Genomic DNA, 13,069 nt, shown 5'->3' with positions numbered 1-13,069 from the left:
CTCGAACCTCGGTCTAATCAAGAAGCGTGAGCTACGCACTGCTGCTCCTTCCCACCTGGCTACGGAGGCGCCTTGTGAGATGAAGACAAATAACAGTATGGTCGCAAGGAACATAAATTGTCCAATAAGATTATCCTTTCACAAAGGAACACGATGATCATTAGCTACAACTTCAATTACACTGTTTATTTCAGCATCTTTAACTGTCACACAGAATTCATGTCAATAGTCTACGAGTCATTAAGCACCACCGATCTTCTCTCGAATAATTCTACTTTGAGCATCGACGCTAGAATTCCTCTCAGTTATTTTCATTGATGGTTTCGAGAGACGAGGTGCTCTTATAATCGCATTTTATCGAAGAAAATTACTCTATTTCAGTTCCAAGGCTATTTGGCTTGAAGAGGGTTTCTAGGAGCTTTGTGACTGCTCATCTGCTTGGAATGACTCCCTGTGGGTAGTAGTGGGTCTGTGGCCACAGCAATGATCGTTTCTCCGCTCAAGTATTGATTTTTTTCAAATATTTTGAGAAAATTTCAGCCTATTCAGATTGGTTTCAAATCATTTGGCAACAATTGGTCAAGGAAGTGCTCTTTGAAGATTGTGGACAGTTTCCTGGATTTCATTAAAAATATGCATTAAGAGGTCAATTACTGAGACTACATATTTTGAGGAAAAGTGGAACGCCATCTTGCCCCACTTTTCAGGAAGCTCGTTTATTGCCCGAATTAGAGTACCGTTAGAGATTACAATCGTTGACCTTGTAATCTTGTCTGTTTTCTTGTTTAATGATCCATGTCAGTGTACTATTGGTCGAAATTAAAGTTGGAGTCAAGGAAGTTGTCCAAGTTATTATTATTATTATAAATTAATTTCTCTGTTGAAGAGACACCCCTGGGACAGCCATTGGCTAGAAGTTAAATTCTAAGGTGTGAAACAGACCCATGAGCAAAAGGTTACAAAGTCCATGGGAAGTTCACCCTGAAAGGTTGCATACAAAATTTTGGAATACATCAGTAATTATGATTTTATAATAGATATTTACATTTTTTTGGTTAGGTTGGGGGCTCGATTCATGCTAAGCTTTCCTTTCAGAAGCATCTGAACAGTTTTATTTCTCAATATTTGTAATTTATACTTGTCAGCCCAATTTGATAATTTCCCCAAGACTTCTCTGCTCTTTTTTCAATCTCAAATCTAGCATTACCCCGGACAATTAGGACAAGATCATCCGCATACGCTATTTCATCTACATTATCTACACTAATTTCCAAATACTCATCTAATACCATATTCCACGCAAAGGGGCCAATCACCGAATCCTGAGGACAACCTCTTTATACATTTCTTTTAACTTCACAATATTTTGTCCTTATAACAATCTCCCTATTTTGAAAATAACTTCTAAAACATTTATACAATTCTTCAGAACATTTAACTTTCCTGATACGACATAAGATCCCACCACAACCTATCAAACGCGCCTTTGAAATCTAGAAAAATTCCAAGAGCGTACCTCCCATCGCAACCCTCAACGGTCTAGACTAATTTATATATTGCGTCCTCTGTAGACTTGCCTTTCTTAAAACCGAATTGGTTTTCAGAGGGCATTCTCTTTTCATGGTATTTAATCATAATTCAGTTAATTAATAACCTTTCATAAACTTTTGCCAAAACAGACAAGAGAGCAATGGGACGGTACCCTCCAGTTTCATTTAATAATCCATCAGAATTTTTCAACTAGCAACTTTATTTCTGCTATTTTCCAACTTGATGGGAAAGTACCTTCCTGCATACATTTATTAAATATTAACACATAAAGTTCTGGCTTTATTTTAAAGACTTTCTTCATTACGATTACCTCAATTTTGTCAAGGCCCGGTGACTTTCCATCCTTTGCGCGGTCTACAGCTTCAATCACTTCATCCATAGTAATTTCATTTTCTATCTCATTAGACTTGTAATTCCTATTTTCTTCAAGCATTTGCATTTGATCCTGGCCCAATCCTCCAGAATCCGCGGAAAGAGATCCTCCAGAATCCTGTTCACGGAATCTTGCCATGTTACAATACATGTGCTATCATCATTAGGAGTATTAAAAATATCCTGCATAGCCTTTTTATTAATAATTAGTTTAAAAATCGAACTCCATGGATCTTTAGATCCCTTCTCCCTCACAAACTTCCTCCGGCTCTCCTTCTTAGTCTTATTCAACAAACGAACATAATCAGAACGAGTTTGTCTATATACATCTTTATAGATATTGCACAAATAACCATCGGCCAATCTCGTAAATCTTTGAAAATTTCTTCTTTTGGAAAACATATTTTTCCTTTTTTCAGCTAACTCAGCAGTCCACCAAAAAACTGGCTTATTAACTTTAAAATTCTTCTTCATTACTTTTGCACATACACTTATAATAATAGAAGTCAAGGTCTTAACACAATCTTCAGCACTTTTACTAGTCCAAACAACGCCATTTAATTTAATAACACATTCTTGTTCAAATCTAGATCATAACACATCTTTAGTCTTAAACCTGCCAGTGTCAATACTTATCCTATACTGATTTTCGCAACCTAATACAAAGGAGATGGTATTGTGGTATACCTTCTTTTATAATCTTGTAATGTTTGGGATATCCTATTACTTGTTCCTTTAAAGTATAAGGCTCCTGCAGAAGTGCAATTGCCACATTATTTTGCTCCATATACTTATTAACTTCTAATGCAACTGCTTTAGCTTTTGGAGCGTGTAATTGCATTATTTTTAAACTTTGCAATGTGTCCAAAATTAAGACATTGATAACACTGAGTTACAGTGAAAATCTCCTTGAACTTACAAGAAGACCATCTCAAAAACAGTCTAGATTTATTACACATTATTGTCCATATTTCTGGTATTATCTGAACTATCCAATTATTCATTTTAGTTGTTTTACTCCGATTGATTGTAAGAACCTCCACTCCTTCTTTAATCTTCTTCTCACTAATTTCATGTTCCTTAAAGTTCTTTAGCCATAACTGTTTCCAAAATTCTTTTTCCATATCATCTTCCACATCATAAATGACTATTTTTGCATTTATCAACCTTGGAACCGCATATTTTAATCCTATTTCTTGCATCTTTGCACATGATTTTATCCTTGCCAGGTCCTCATTAGAATCAGCTTCAACCAACACACCTCTATCGCGAATTGTTCTTATATTCCGGACTTGAATATTTTGCAATATGGGACGCACCTCCTTCAATATCTCTTCTTTGACATCTTCACTGGTCACAGTCAAAAAGAAGGTAGTACCAGTTTTCCTTGGCTCCACAAAAGAGAAGCCCCAGTTGGTACAGCTGAGGCTTCTCTTTTGTGGAGCCATTCAGGGAGCCGTGGCCGGTCACCAAGAAGGACGTTTCAAGGCTGGTTCTCTAACCAGGATCTTGCAGTTTTGGTCATCGCAAACTTTACCTTGGGGAGGAATCTTTTGGTTACTGTGCCTTGTGGCGACGTGTTCCACCTGGTTTGCCAGATGTTGACCAGTTCACTGTAACATCTTGTTTTTTCCCACCTATCATCTGCAGTGAGATTATCCTCAATATCCAGAATAAATTCAGGTTGGTATTTTCTTTCTGATTCTGAAGCAGAGCCGACGGAAGACCGTAAACAAATCAAGCGGGACAGTTCCCGCAATTACCTGAATAGTTGCCATGGAGACAGTCCTGCATATTCGGTGGGTGGCCAGGATCATTCCTTTTTGAATGGAGTTCAGTTTTTCTCATTTCTATAATAACTGCACGGTGGAACCACACACCGGCAGCATAGTTACAATGGGTAGGAATACTGCTTTGTAGTATAGCGATAACGTTCTCTTAGACAAACCCCAATCACTTCGAGAGACTCTGAGGATGGAGGCAGAAAAACCTTTAACTTTGGGGCTGAGCTGTTGGAGGTGTGAGAAGAAGCAGAGTTTGTGGTCTATAGTGACCCCTAAGACCCTTGTTGCGTAACTAAAGGCAGTTGCACACCAGAGATCTTCATAAATGAATTTTACGTGTTTTCTTTTGAGAGTTTTGTATTCTTCATGTAATCTGTTTAATTTCTTCTTGAGGCCAAGTATGCCGTTTGCGCTGAAAATTTCTTCTGGCTTTGTATACTCTTAAGTTTCCGACTCGTACACAAAGAAGAAAGTTCCACCGAGGTGTGCAGTTAGTTTTTAGTTTGTGCGTAGATTTCTGAATTGCAGTGATGATAATGTTTTGAATCCGCAGTGCTAGTTGTTCGGTGGTAAGAGAATTAAAATTTTCTAGGTTGTCTTCGGGCAAGTGAAAGAGAACGGAACGATTAAAACGATCCCATTTTATGTTTCTAAGAGAGTAACGTATGAGATTATGAAGAAGTTGTTGAAGACGAAGAGTTGATCCCAGCAGGAAGACGATAGAGCGATGGTCACTCGTTGTTAGGTCAGTTTCGACGTGCCAGTCAATAATATAAGGAGCAATACGGGCTGTGGCCAAAGAGAGAGATGTCTATATTTGATTCACCCAGGGAATTAGAAAAGGTACATGGCTGGTTTGGTTGATTCAAGACGGTAAGCTGATGGGAGAAGATGGTATCCTCAAGCAGTAATTCCCGCGCATTTGTGAAGGAACTATGTCACAATGCAGACTTGGAGTTTGAGTAGAGTAAAATTAGCAGAGGAATAGGGCCTAATAAACTGAATACGGGATCGATATAGTGTAAGTGAGGAATCAAGTCAGATGACGACGGGGGCAATACATTGAGATAACATAAGTCGAGCGATTAGGACTCAAGACTTGAATGCAAATGGCATGCTGTGATGTTAAACACGACAAAAGTAAAAAGGCCAACATTTTAATTAAATATTACGATGGCTACCTTAGGATCTGGATGAGTTGGTTGTAAAATCCGAGAAGAGCAAGGATATCCGACAATTCCTCCTTTACTATGATATGGTTTTTGAAAAATAAGAATGTCAATGAGAAGAGAGAGAGAGAGAGAGAGAGAGAGAGAGAGAGAGAGAGAGAGAGAGAGAGAGATCCTTCTGTGAAAAAGTGACGCGTGGTGGCCTCAGTAGCTTCGGCACTACAAGTCGAACCAACCTCATTTTCACGCGTTTTTTTCCATACTAGCGGGGTCGAGTTAGTCGGTGCCAGTTGGTTATTGCACGGTCCCTTTCCCACCCCTCGGAAACTGTTGTCTTTCATTCAGAAACACCACAGGCAATTTGTTGACGCGTCGTAGTTATGACGCATCTTACTTGCAAAAAAAAAAAAAAAAAAGAAAAGAAAAGAAAAAAAAGCGGGACGTAACCCGGTTTCTGTTGACTTGCATTTCTTGTGCGCCGCACAAAAAGGAAATAAAATTTCTGTTTCACCCCGAGACCACCACGGGTTCTGAGGGTTTCCTAAGATTTTTTTTTTTTTTTTTTTTTGATAGTTGTTGGCGCATAGGCTTCTGTGGCCATAATGCACCTCCGAAGGTTTTTTGTAGCACTTTGATCCAAGCCCGAGGCGGGAATCGAACCCGCGACCTTTGGATTGCCAGGCAGGCACTTTACCCACCAGGCTAACCCGGTCGGCGTTTCCTAAGATAGCGGAATACAAGAAACAATGCCGTATTTAGCAGTGACGAGCTTCAGCCTCAGTCTGCAATGAAGAGTTTTTCTTTTGCTCAAAGCACGTGTGCTGATACATCCTCGCGCTTGACCACTCGGCTACGTCAATAAATTGGCATCAGTTTCCTCTCCGCTTCTTCCTCTCCCTCCTCTCTCTCTCTCTGTCTCTCTTCACTTTAATTCCCGATTATGAATGACTTCCATCTTCTCTCACTTTCTCTTCTCGCTCTCGAAATCTTTCTTTCTTTCTTTCTTTCTTTCTCGCAGCCTATTATTTTGTCTACTGTCGTTCCTCGTGCTTTAATCGCATGGCGCCCATTATCGCGTTCTGTCCTTTCTTCTGTCTCTCTGTACACGAGTTCTTTTCGTGTTCTGCCACTATCTGTTCTTCCTTCCTTCCCCTGGCAGGCGAGGAAGGAGCGTGCGCCGTCTCCCTCCCGGCGCAAACTCCATCGCCGGTAGCGACAGGTGGCCTTTTTATCAGTTGGCGGCGCATGCGTGTTGGCCGCATCCCGGGCACCGTATTCGGGATTAAACCGGGGGTTGTTTGGCGACCGCAAATACTCATCCGCTACGCCCGAGCGAAACTGGACTACTGGAAGCCGCGCATGCGCTCTCTCCGCTGCTCACGTGCAGTGTTCGGCTCGAGCAGTAACCGTCGCTTCGGATGGAGGGAGCCCCCGGGGACGATGAGATCAGCAGCCTCCGATCCGGGGTTGCCAACCACTCTCCGCCGGCGACACTCAGCCGACAGGACAGGAGCGGCGTCGCCACTTCAACTCCACGAGCATCCGGCCCCGTTACAAGTGGCAGTTGGACCTGTTGCTTCCTCTCCGCTCTCGTCACCGCTGCGACCTGAAGCGTCGGCAGTCAACTACTTCGTCTGCTCCTCTTCCGCGTTTGATGCCCGCCGAACCAACATCCTGCATTTCACGGTAGGCACATTTCTTATTCTCTCTCTCTCTCTCTCTCTCTGTGCATGCAGTGTGGAAGGGCACGACACAAGCGAGCAGTAGACGGATTGAGAGATCGTTGCAGCCCTTTTTACGAAAACCAACAACGTCATCCGCGGCTTTCTTTCTTAGTTTTGTGCGGATCTGAGAAGGAAGAATCGTTTGAAGACATTCCGCGTCTACTTGGGGTTGCGATTACACCAGTCTGGGTTCACCGTGGCAATTTTTTACTCGATGCACATTCCACGGCGACTTCTGAATATTGGACGGTGTTCGAATGATCGCTGGAATGAGTTCCAGTCCACGGGGATCCCGTTTCATCGTGCGTTCAAATTGCGTCCATCTTTCCCTCCCCCGCAGATCACTCGCAGCGAACATTTCTCGACCCGAAAGACGCTCGACCGGTTCCACACCGTTTTGGTCCTCGTTATGGCGCGAGCGGTCGTCTGCCGTCCATCGCACATTTGAAACGGGTTGCCCGTCTCCACTTGGTGACTCGACGTCTGTTCCCCGAATTTTATTCCAGAAAGCGACTCGAGGGTGGACTCGTCATGCGAAGAGAGAGTCGTGCAGCGGGCGAGTTAATGGAGAAACTTCCGCCTCGTCTCTCCTCTCTCGTAAGTTTCCCGTCACATTTGCCGTAATAAACCCGAGCTGTGAACTTGTACCGTACGAATTGAAGTTGACACGGACGCTGTGATTCTTTTAAAAGGTCCGAGAAAATGCGTGGTTTGGGGTTTCAGGGGTAACCCTTTTTTCCGACTTGGGCCTTCTTGTTTCGCGCGAATCGCGAGGCGTCGCCGCAGATGACCCTAAACGTAAATTTATTTATTCGTAAGAAAGCGGCAGATGCAGTCGTAGTGTCGTCCGAAGTCGTGTCCAAGCTGTTGTTCTTTTCTTGTTCGTTCTTGCACCCCTGCGCCTCCCGAAAACTTCTTGGATCGCAAGAAGAGTGGCGCGTGATGCTGTTGGAATCGAATCGAGTCGAAAATCGCTGCTCGAACTCAGAATGAGATTTGTCCAAAGTCCCTGTGAGGATTTCTATGAGGAGTGAAGGGGATGAAGGGTATGGGGAGGAAGCCTCGAGCTGTGGAAGCCGTACAGGGTGATTGTACGCGTCTCTCCCCGCGTCCACAATACCTGATTGATGCAACGAACTCACCCTCGAAAAACAATTCGGACCTCTCCTCCTTCTTCGCTCCTCCTCTGCGATGCCAACTGAAGCGGAAGGTGTCGCTGAGGTCGGATGAAACAAAATGGTTCCCCCCCCCGTATAACAGTTTTGCTTTTCAGCAGCACGTGCAATTCGGAGGTTTCCTGTCAAAATAAATGGCGCACATTATGAACTTCACGTGGTGGATAACCCTCCCCTCTCTCCCTCTCTCTCTCTCTCTCTCTCTCTGCTTATATATATTTGCATAATAGTACAAATGTAATGATTGATACGAGTTTTTTATATGCATGCAAATAGGCGGTAAATTCCCCCTGCCATCCCCAAATTAATTTATTATTATTATTTGGACGTGTAGTTTATTAAGCTTGATTTCACCCCCTGAACAGCTGGTTGGCTGGAAGGGTGTACAGAGAATTATGGTTGAAAAATACATACATTAAAAGGAGATAGCATTTGACAATGCGCTTGTGCGGAGTTGGAACAGCATTTCTACACATATTTACAAGAGGGACAAGTTTACGCACAATTAATTAAAAGGTTACACGAATTCAATCTATTAAATGAGAGCCAAAGTCTTCGACTTCAGACAATTTTATGCGTCTGTAGATGGCACGTGATGGACTGGTAGATGTAGCGACTTGATCGTGTTTGCCGAGATTCACTGCAGGTCGGTGCTTCGATGCGAGTCTTCCACGATATTCTTCCTCTCTTTCTTGACATCCAATATTACTTTTATCATTATTATCTGTTTATTTCCATAAGGAAACCACCCCGGGACGGCAAAGTGCCAGGAGGGTGCTAAGTACATATCAGGGTACGAGATACTACGTGCAGTGGGTTACATATACTGAACACGTAGTCTCGTCCCGAAATATTATATACACATTTTATGTTTAATATATACAGTATTTACATATTAATGATTCTGTACATACATTATACAACTGATATATTTACAATTCACTAATAATTCCATCTATAAATTACATATTTACATAACTGTTACAGAAGGTATATTTTTACAGTCAACACATTATTATTGTTCTTAAAGCAGAAAGTTTCTCTTTTACTCTAAATTCTTTGGTACTTTGCAGCCGATTCATATTTTGGTAAGTCTGTACAAATCCTGGAAGATCTCTTTCCGGAATGTTGCATCCTCACACAGTTTTTCGGCATCTATCTGTAGTGAGTTAAATATTTTCGCTGCATTTGATGAGAAGAATCTTTGCAGGCTACTAAGATTGTTCAGGACTGAACGCAGTGGATTATTTAGTTCTCCGCAACGTCTAGCAGTGACACGCGGTTTGACTAGAACATTATCCAGGACTGGAGCATCCACTCTGCCTGTGAGCATTTGTGCGAGGGTGTGTATGTTCCTGTTAATTGTCCGCTGCATCCAGGGTGTGATGTTAAGGTTTGAGTAGGGAATGGCCCTTGAGATAGTAAAAGGGTGGCCAGCAACTCTGTTAAGCCATCGCAAGAACCAGTACTCGATCCCAAGGACAGATTTATAATGTGAATCTGGAGCTGAAGCCAGATTTGCGAGGCATACATTGCAATTGGCAGGACACACATTAAAATGTACTTGGTCGCTAGCTGAGGATCCCTAATTCCTACCAGTTCCTGCCTAGTAGCCCATAAAGCGGCGAATATGTTTGTCTTCATATGGGCGAAGTGTTGAGCAAAGGTGAGTCTGTCATCCCACTTAAGACCCAGGTCCAGGTGAGAGTGCACTTTTTCCACACTAGACCCGTTCACAGAGAGCGAGATGTCATTTTTATTCTGCTTGCAAGTTATGGTCATTTGGGCAGACTTCTGTGCATTAATAGGAGCCCGATGCAATCCAGGTAGCTCTCAAATTCTCGGATTGTGCTATTTGCCATCTGACAAATACCTTCTGCTGATTCATGGTCTTTGGAAGTGATGAAGAATTTTACATCGTCAGCATATGTTATAAAATTGTAGTTCCTCGGGGTTCATTTTCAGTGTTGAAATGTTCCATAACGTTTGCAGAGAACATATCTCTAAGGCGGACAAAGTTGGTGAGAGTCGACTTATACCGTTGTTTATGTCGCTCTCTTGGGTGGGTTCTTGAGGTTAACATGACTTCTTGCACGTTGGGAGAATCAATCCTATTAGTTAACAGTTTGCCAAGAATGATGAGGTTCTTTTCCAGAATTTTGATTTTCCATGGTGTCATGCTCGTGTTCGCATGTAGAAAAGATCTAGAGATGTTAAACGGGTTTCCGTGGATCCTGTTCAACCACCTCAGCACCCAATATTCAATTGCCAGGTATTTCTTTACAATACTCGATGGGGCTGAAGACCATAACTCAGACGCGTATAAAACGATGAGAGTGAGACGCCTTTCAATGTATTTGCATATTAGGGACGTATTTTGGCAACCAAGCTCCTGCCAGATCGCCGAGAAGGCTGCATATGTTCCTTTTTGTATATATGAAATTGTCCTGGAAAGTAAGGTTTTCGTCCCAGGTGAGACCAAGATCTGTGTGAGTTGAAACCTTTGTGACCTTATTGCCATTTATTAGAGCCTGGACATCATTTTCGTTCCGCTTATTGGGATTACTTTTTCTGATTTAGTTGGAGCTAAGTAGTCAACAAATTTATTGATTGGTGTAGCAGTGTTTTCATTAATTCTTAAACGCGTGTAATGTTCATCACAGATGACGAACAACTTCAAGTCATTAGCGTGAGCTGAAGTTTGTAAACCTCGCTAGAAATGGTTGTAAGATTAGTGCAAAGAGCGTGGTAGATAACACTCCACCTTGCGGTACTCCTTTTCTTACCGTTGTCATGGTCTGGTAGTGATTATGGAACATTGTCAGAATCCTATCGTTAAGGAAGTTGCAAAGGGTGGAGATTAGTGAGTCTTGTAGTAGTTCTTTACTAAATTAAGCAGCGTTTGAATTGACACATTGTCGAAAGCTGATTTTATGTCAAGGAAGATGATGTCTATTTGAGATCTGTTACTGTTGGCATGTTGAATTCTAAACAGTATGTCAAGAAGGTTTGTTATTGTAGATCGGTGGTGCAGCGAGGTATGTAGATGTGATGGTCTGTCACGGAGGCAGTGGTCAATTATTGTAGAGAGTAACAGCTTTTAAAAGATTTTCAAGCGGTAAAATCGGATGGACATAGGACGGAAATCAGTTGGTAACTTTGGATGTTTGTTTTTTAGAACCGGTTTGACATAGTACATCCTCCAAGGAGACGGGACAGTCCCAGTTTCCCAGTTGGAAAATATGTAAAAGGGGTTCAACAATAAAAATTGAGGATATTTTAACCGCAAATAGGGAGAAGCCGTCTGGCCCAACAGTAGCTTTATTTCATAAGGTGTTGATAACGTTAATTAACTGTTCCTTAGTAATGGTGATTTCTTTCATTTCCTGTGGGAGACAACGGTTCACAACAGGTAGAAGGCAGGTAGTTGACGATTGTTTTCCTCTGAAGGCCTGTTCAGCCCACTTTCAAAAGAGGTCTGTGTCCATCTCAAACTTGTGGTCTCGTCGTGCAAGAATTCTTCTAGACTGTTTTATGCGCGAAAGGATAAGATTATTCTTTAATCTCAGGAAGTGAGCACGGCCCCTTTTGTATGTTTCCTGGTTGGCTAAGGTTCTTGATTTCACCCACCTTCTGTATGATTTTTGCTTTCTTGGGAAAGCCACCTTGATGTCTTTATTGAACCGGTTTCTGGTATGCACAGATACTGTCAGTTCTTTTGATGCTCCAGCTTTAGCAATAAGTTTCAGCTGTTGTGAGAGTTCAATGATTGCTTCTATATTTAAACTTTTTATGCGGAGCCAGTCATAAGCGGTCAGATGAGACATAACAACCAGCGGCTTGAGAAATCTTAGGGAGTAGGTTAGTTTACGTTGTGATGCGTCTGCTTGGGAGCTTATGGAGGTGTTTAACCCCTTTGTGACAACGATGGTACATGTGAGGGGTACTCTGACGTAAAGGAAAACTGAGAAGGCTGCGTTTTTACAACTGGTAACCTGCGCATCGTTTATGATGCGCAGTGCGCGTACACTAAATTAGTTTTGGGGAGAGTACACTGAAATCGAACCACTTAACCGTGGAAGTTCAGATATTAGCAAAATTGTATTTTGAGATCTGAGCTCCTGTTACCAAAGGGGCGCTTGAAGAATTACCGAAATATAAGTAATTTTATAGGGTCGCCACTTACCAACGATGGTGTCCCTATGACCAACGGAGAAGGAGATATGGCCACTTAAAGACAAGACTAAGGTAGCCCAAAGTAGCCCACATACAATGTAATGCTATCCTATGGGAAAAATCAAAGCTGATGTGAATCATTTTCCCCATTGAATAACCACACCCTACAAATCGCCACTATTGAACTGAAATCGGTATAATTCTGTCCTAATTGATTACCTCATACGAGCTTTTCATTTGAGACGGGTTAAATTTGATTAAATTAACGCAGGGTTCGCCACTTTTCTTTTTCTGCAGGCTCTCGGGTTTGAGCGCCTCGAGAGTGGGATTGCAAGCACCCACCCGTATTGCACTACTTCCGGTGGGTGCGGGATTTGCGCTATACGCACATACAGACCCGCGCCTGGCTCCATGCCGTTAGGGACGGGCACCAGGCGGCAGCTCCCCAGATGATGAATTGGCCTGACACACAACAACAGAACACACACCGAAACTTTTCCTTAATATACTTCTCCGGCCCGCTTTGTACAGTCGCTACACCATCACGGGTTATCAAGGTGGAATGGGCTTATGCCTGGAAGCCACCCCGATTCAAGAACACGCACACGATTAAACGCATGTACAGAGAGCGTGTAAATAAATTGATGTTTGTAAATCTTGAGATTCTCTATATTTTATCTAGATTCTCTATATTTATTTATTTATTTATTTTGCGGGTAAACAAATGAAATGAAATCGAACCAAGTTGCAAATGTTGTGAAACAGGTTTTTCTTCCAAGGAAATGCTGAATTTTGTTTTGACAGAGGACCCATCATTTACTTCCCATACGCATGCCTGGTAATCCGTTACCAGGGATTTCGGTTTGTACGCCATTTATGCCAAGCTCGGCATTTGATGGAGATGGGTCGCTTACTCTTTTAGAGAACAGGATGGTCAAGCCAATTTTAGAAGCTTAGAACTTATAACCTTTTTAATGATTTGGTCGCTGGAATTATGTATGCACCCTTTTAATGAATTGAATGAAACATCGAGGATTTCCCAATCTTCATTTTTGATAACACCGGCACAGGATTTCATCTTATCTCTTAGAGTTTCGTTGACAGTTCTTTGACTCATT

General features: G+C 42.2%; 1 long non-coding RNA gene across 2 annotated transcripts in view; it reads left to right on the top strand.

Annotated features, from left to right (window-relative positions):
• Window positions 1-13,069, top strand: part of LOC150077617 (uncharacterized) — a 408,832-nt gene that overhangs the window by 35,217 nt on the left and 360,546 nt on the right. Inside the window, exon 1 of one of the 2 annotated variants that reach the window (XR_016547715.1) lies at window positions 6,391-6,562. The exons of the other annotated variant lie outside the window; for it this stretch is intronic. This is a non-coding gene — a long non-coding RNA (uncharacterized LOC150077617). Of the gene's footprint in view, window positions 1-6,390; window positions 6,563-13,069 lie in introns of those variants that run through there. 2 annotated transcript variants of the gene reach the window in all.

This window comes from Mastigoproctus giganteus, chromosome 12 (assembly GCF_048544385.1).
Source record: "Mastigoproctus giganteus isolate SK-2022 chromosome 12, ASM4854438v1, whole genome shotgun sequence".
Taxonomy (NCBI): domain Eukaryota; kingdom Metazoa; phylum Arthropoda; class Arachnida; order Uropygi; family Thelyphonidae; genus Mastigoproctus; species Mastigoproctus giganteus.
Note: the sequence above shows the minus strand (reverse complement) of the source record. Positions and strands in the feature narration are given on the sequence as shown.